Source organism: Cryptomeria japonica, chromosome 7, assembly GCF_030272615.1.
Source record: "Cryptomeria japonica chromosome 7, Sugi_1.0, whole genome shotgun sequence".
NCBI classification, from domain to species: domain Eukaryota; kingdom Viridiplantae; phylum Streptophyta; class Pinopsida; order Cupressales; family Cupressaceae; genus Cryptomeria; species Cryptomeria japonica.
In genome coordinates, this window is record NC_081411.1 from 72270396 (window position 1) to 72276171 (window position 5776).

General features: G+C 33.1%; 1 long non-coding RNA gene across 2 annotated transcripts; it reads left to right on the plus strand.

Moving 5' to 3' along the window:
- The first annotated feature begins 581 nt into the window (after window positions 1-581).
- On the plus strand, window positions 582-4021 carry LOC131038885 (uncharacterized). 2 transcript variants are annotated; one of them, XR_009104554.2, is made up of 4 exons: window positions 582-742; window positions 2657-2823; window positions 3596-3716; window positions 3829-4021. It is a non-coding gene; the product is annotated as an uncharacterized LOC131038885 (long non-coding RNA). The 2 variants fall into 2 exon arrangements; XR_009104553.2 differs by having other exon boundaries at window positions 2657-3716.
- The last annotated feature ends 1755 nt before the right edge of the window (window positions 4022-5776 follow it).

A 5776-nucleotide genomic window follows, 5' to 3' on the forward strand; every position in this document is an offset into this window, starting at 1 on the left:
TCAAATTAACATCAACAGAGCAAAAAGATTGTTGGGTACCTTATAAACCTGGTCGAAGCTCCCTTCGCCAATCTTGTTCTTCTCAACGAAATTTTCAGTTGCTTCTCTAAGCTCTTTGCAATCAAACCTCGTAGCTTTTTCCACAAAATTTGACTCCCTCTCTACGAAACAAAATAACTGATCGTATGTGAGTGGGCCGAGTTCCTCCATTTACAGGGATCAATGTGAATAGAAAGTTGGGGAGAATTTTTATGATCTTCATAAGAACAAATAGTCTAAAATATTGCATGTCGCAGCTTTAAATTTCAATTTTTATTTTTATTTTTTTGCCGATAGGCAATCCCCTGTGGGGGTACACTGCCACCGGAATTGTCTCACATCGTGAAATCATCATTTCCCATTGTCGTCGATTTTCCCGGCGATTTTTCATGTCAGCACGTCTAACACGTGGCTAGGGTTTATCCTGTAACCGTGTGAGGGGCTTCGGATTCCAGCTGTGCTTGACATTAGGGTTTATCCTGTAACTCCCCTTATTAGGTTTTATATTCGTCGACCTTCGCTTCTTCTAGTTGCATCTTTTATATTCTTGGCCGCAGTGAAGGAAGCATATTTCCAGTTTGCAAGCAAATCGGCACTCCTATAAATTCAAGGCAGAGGGTTCGTTTCACATTCACCGATATTACCGATTGATTATTTTAGAGGTCTTTGAGCAATCACAAAGAGAGGAAATTTTTCAAACCAGGTGTGTGTTTTGAGTTAGTAATTGCAGTAGTATGTAGACTATTATCTTTATTTGTTCCCGATTTTCCCTTTTTGTTTTTTTTGTTTTTTTTGTTTTCTTGATTGTTGTTTGTAGAGCTTTTGTCATCGAATTCGTGTGGTTGAAAGATCATTTAGTCGCCTGTGTTTCCAAGGATTTGGAAATTTAAAACAAATTCGACAGGGATAGGGCTTAGTTTTTTTTTTCTGCTTTTTTTGTTTTTCCATCTTTTGGATTTGCAGGCGAAGATAGAAATGTAAAAAATGGATTGAAAAAATAACACTTAAAAATCTACCTCAACGAACAATATCTTTTAATCTGTTATTGTAGAAATGATAATATTTATATTTTGTTTAGCAAATTAAGTCGCTCGGGGTCTATTAAACGAACATATTTAAATCTGATACAGTAAAATTGATAATATTTTAATTTTCATAGCAGAGTAAGTGGCTTGGTTTGTTTAAACCTGGAACAGTCAGGATCTGAGTTGGATTGATTGCGTAAAGGTAAAGGTTGTGATTTTAGGTTATCTTTGTTCATAAGACCTTGAATCCCTTTATGAAGCTCAAGGATTGTAAAATAATTAGGCCAAGATAATACGACAACTATCCATGAAATCATCAATAGATCGTGTGAGCTGTTTGTAGCACTTACCATAGTTTTAATAGACTTAATGGTGTATACTTTTACAACATTCTTCTTTTTTTAAATTTTACAGTTTCTTCATAATTCATCATTTCAACCTTTATCCTTAAACAACTATTAAGTATCACCCCTCATCTTGGGGTTCTTCCTTATTGTTCATCACTCCCTTCATAAGCAACGACTTCACCCATGGAATTAGTTGTCTGATTTTTCTTTACAACCTGAAATATATAAGAAACTTAAGTTTCTGATTCATAGGAGATAAGTATTCGACATAGCCACCTTTGTCTCAACCTGCATCTCAAGTTTTATTTTAAACAAAACAACTTTATCAAGTCATTTTTGTATGGTCAGAAGGTACAAACGATACCAACGTTGTATTTATTTCTCTCTCTTAAATAATATCTTGCTGTTATATAACTCTCATAGACAGTGTGAGGATGTCTTGGTTGGTGCTGGGAAGGATTATCAAATCTCTTTAATCTATCCTGCCTCTTTGTCATTTTATCAAACAATCTGTATGCCTTCTCTGTGCCTCCACATTTGCGTGCAGTTTCTAACCATTATATCTAAAATAGTGTACATTGTTGGATCAAACAGTTCTTACTGTTTACTATTTACTTAGGTTTAATGAGGTAGATGGATATTGTTAAGTTTTATTTGTACTCTAACTTATCCTAGAGGATATTGTTGAGTTCTGCCAATTCTAATTCCTTCATATTATCCATTCTTCCTAACCGCTCTTGCCTATTTAAGCAATGCTAATGTTAATTGTAACCTACCTCTTAACTTAATACATCTCATGTATTGAATCTCTTACCTGTGGAGGGTGTTCTGCAGATTGATTCCTGATTTGGGTGGATACACTTACTTACATTATTGTAGCACAAGCCTATTTTTAAGATTAGTTCATTTAGCTTCACTATGAAAAACTATGTAAGAACATTGTCTACGCTAAATATGATGAAAATGGTTAACATTTCTTAAAACAATTTCGTTATGGTAAAGGATCGCAAGCTGTGAAGTTCATTGCTCCCATAAAATGTCCCGAGTATCAGAAAAATTTTATCAGACAGGAAAAACTGAATGCCAAATAGCTCCTACCCCATCTAACTTATTTGTAAAGTAAGGACAAGCCAGATGCAATAACTCTCGTCATCATTCAATTAAATATATTTTCAAAAGAACATGATTAAATTGACTATTCTTTCATTTTGGATAGCATTTTTATCTTGGATGCAATTGTTGCAGCTCTCAGAACCAAACACTTTTGAATTCGAGTCATTTCCGTTGTCGTTGATTTTCTCGGCGGTTGTTCGTTTCAAGCGTTTACTTGCCTCGCTGGCGGCAACAGTGCTCTCCATTTCATGCAGCAATAGTGGCCTACTCGCAATAGGGCTTCCCACAGAAAGCCCACGGTAAAACACTCGGAACGATGCCAATACATCCACTACTTCTAATGCATGAAGACTATGCAGATCTAGCTTCCAGATATTGTTATTTTCATTTTTAATTCGAAGAATTTTTGTGGCTGCTTTGGAATTGAATTCCAAATTGCAACTATAAGTTCCTTTCTGCATTATCCATATTGGGGGCCTTAAAAATAGTCGTATCATTATCCGTATTTGTATTTGTATTCGTGTCCATGTAACTTTGGTCATTTTAACTCAAAATCCCTCTCTTGAATGATGCTTCTGGATTTTTGAACTGATATAATGCAATTTTTAGGCCTCTATGACCTGGTGCAGCAGCAAAATGAATAGTCTACAACTGCTACAGACCTTTCAACAGCCAAATAAAATTGTGTAGGGTCTTCTCCAAAGTTAGCACCCCAAATATATGGAGCAACAACTAGGGTTTGTCAAAATGGTGTAAACTCCTCAGATCCAACAAATAATTATGCAAATCTGCTCATAAAATTTTTTGAAATTGTTGTAGAAACCTCCCAAAATGATGTGTCAACAAAATAGCAAATATTTATTTGCAAACTAAATCATCCTATCACTGGAATCTTGCGTGAATCTCAAGAATCAACAACAAACATTGTAGGGCCTCTGCAGTAAATTGAATATATTTTCAAATCCTCCACAAACCAGCACAATTATGATTCTCGGATAGAATCACCCAAGATTGGAAGCAAGGGTTTTTGTTCATGATCTCACGCTTAACAAGTTTCTATGTTGCACACAGGCCTCACAAACAAAGGAATAACTTTGAGTACAGTAGCTCTCCTTATAAAAAGAAAGTATGAAAAGTTCAAGATGCTCAAGCAACATATTATGCTCTTCTGAAGGACGACGGTATTGATAAAGTGAGTTTTCTTGTTCTCATAAATTATATAATATACTTTTAGTTCTTTAACGTTGGTTTAGTAATTTCACAATTATGGATGTAATGAGCATTGAATATCCACTCTCATGTAGGATTTTGCAAGCACAATGGAAGCTTAGTGCCAAAATATTGTACAACATGCAGTAAAGACAGGATACACAGATCACTTGCGAGTGGCTTGCAAATGTTTCCATTATATATACACTATTTCCAATTTATTGGAAATCATTTTTTTCACAATGTATTAAAATCTGCACATAAATGAAGTATTTATATTCAGTTTAAGATCATGACAACTCTTTTAACTCTATTGACAAAAACAAAATATCTATTTCCTATTTTGCTAACTACTAAAATAACACTACTTAGCAGTGACTACTATTCATATATATATTAATATGGTAGGACTTAAATTTGTTTGATCTCAGTTTGTTATTTCGATATGGTTGAATGTCTTTCTTGTACAAAGATGCCACTTGACAGATATAGTCCATCCATGATTATATCATGACATACTTCTCACACATGTTTTTATCAAAAGATTTAAATCTTTTAGTAACATACGTTCGGCACGATAGTGATAATTTGTCTCACTATTTTACTGTATGACATATATTTAAAAGTTCTTTCTTCCGTAGACCTCACAAACATGACATGCAAAGTGATGTTAACTGGATTGTTGCTTGTTGGTCTTACTTTCTCAAATTTAGTCAGTAGAAATTTTTTATCTCACCAATGAAGAACAAAATCAATGGTTGGGTAAATGCACAAAGATGGTGGTCAAAGAGGGGGGTATAAGTGGCCACTTTTTTTTTTTTTTTTCTTTCTGAAATCAGGTGAACTTGAACTTGGAGGCAAAATTTGAAAGACATCCACTCAAGATATGAAGATAATCAAGGTAAAATTTGAAAGACATCCACTCAAGATATGAAGATAATCAAGGTAAAATTTGAAAGACATCCACTCAAGATATGAAGATAATCAAATAACAAATATTGTATTACTCTGAATCTAGTTTCCAAACTACTAAACCTTTTCAAAATTGGATAAGATTTGGATAAGATTAAGGGGATCAAATCCTTCGTGCATGAAAAACCGACCTTGATTTTTTTTCTGAAAAACATAACATAGTATCTAACATGCGCATCAAAAAAGTCATAGTTAGATTTAGTATTTTGACAAATCCTTCGGCAGAAAGATAGTTAAGAGTGAGCACTAGAAGATGTGTATTATTTTGTAATTTTTTATTGAGTTATTTTTTTTTATGATTTTTCCAATCGAGCACATCCTGAAAATTAGGTACATGTTCGTGTTCGTGCGCGAAGCATAAGTTGCACTAAACAAATTGAAAATACAATTTTTATTTATTTTTTAATTGTAAAGAATCAAATGCACTACAATAATATATAAAGTTTTTTAAATTTGGATAAGTATATCGAAAGTTATTCAAAAAATGGTGCACCTATGTCTGTGAGAACTATGGAAATACTGGTAAAAGAAATTCAATAATAATATGTTATTGTTGTTCAAATTGAAAAAAAATTATATGGTTAGAAAGCTCAGAAGATGGGTGAAAATAAGGTGGAAACTTTAGAAATACCCACTTGATGAAGTGTAAACCTAATGATGACAAAGTCGATAAACTAAGTTGATAAAATAAAACAAGTCAAAAATGAGAGAAATGGAGGGAAATCAAACTTCCAAACCATAGCTTTGTCATCCAGGCCTATTTCCAAGCCTAAATAGTCAAAAGCGTGTACGGGGTACTACAAGTTTAAAAAGCGTGTACGTGGTACTTATGGTGTAAGCAGCGCATACGCACTCTTTTTACTATAAATAACACATACGCGCTATTGTATAATATGATATTCTATATATAATATGTGTATATACATATAATATATGTAATATATAATGTGTATATACATATAATATATGTAATATATAATATGTGTATAATATGATATTGTATATACAATATGTGTATATACATATAATATATAATATATTAAAGTTTGTTATAATATATAATATATGTAT